Below are 563 nucleotides of genomic sequence, written 5' to 3'. Positions count from 1 at the left end.
AATGAGTGAGGGAGGGAATGAGTGAGTGAGGGAAGGAATGAATGAATGAGGGAGGAAATGAGTGAGGGAGGGAATGAATGAGTTAGGGAATGAGTGAGGGAGGGAGGGAATGAGTGAGGGAGGGAGGGAATGAGTGAGTGAGGGAGGAAATGAATGAGTGAGGAAGGAAATGAGTGAGGGAGGGAATGAGTGAGGGAGGGAATGAGTGAGGGAGGGAAGCAATGAATGAAGGAGTAAGGGAGGGAATGAGTTAGAGAGGGAATGAATGAGGGTGGGCACGAATGAGGGTGGGAATGAGTAAGGGAGGGAAGGAATGATTGAGTGATGGAGGGATTGAATGAATGAGTCAGGGAGGGAATGAGTGAGAGAGGGAGGGAATGAGTGAGTGGGGGAGGGAATGAATAAATGAGTGAGGGAGGGAATGAATGAATGTGGTCACTCCCCGCGGTCCCCAAGCATCCGGGCACCGTGACCTTGGCGGCGGCCCCGCCGTCGGCGAAATGGGGGACGGGGAGACCGGGAGAGCCCCGGGGCCAGCACGACCGCGCGTTGGCGAACCGACT

This window comes from Colobus angolensis, unplaced genomic scaffold, assembly GCF_000951035.1.
Source record: "Colobus angolensis palliatus isolate OR3802 unplaced genomic scaffold, Cang.pa_1.0 Scaffold443, whole genome shotgun sequence".
Classification (NCBI taxonomy): Eukaryota; Metazoa; Chordata; class Mammalia; order Primates; family Cercopithecidae; genus Colobus; species Colobus angolensis.
The sequence above is the reverse complement of the archived record's forward strand: the minus strand, read 5'-3'. Positions refer to the sequence as shown.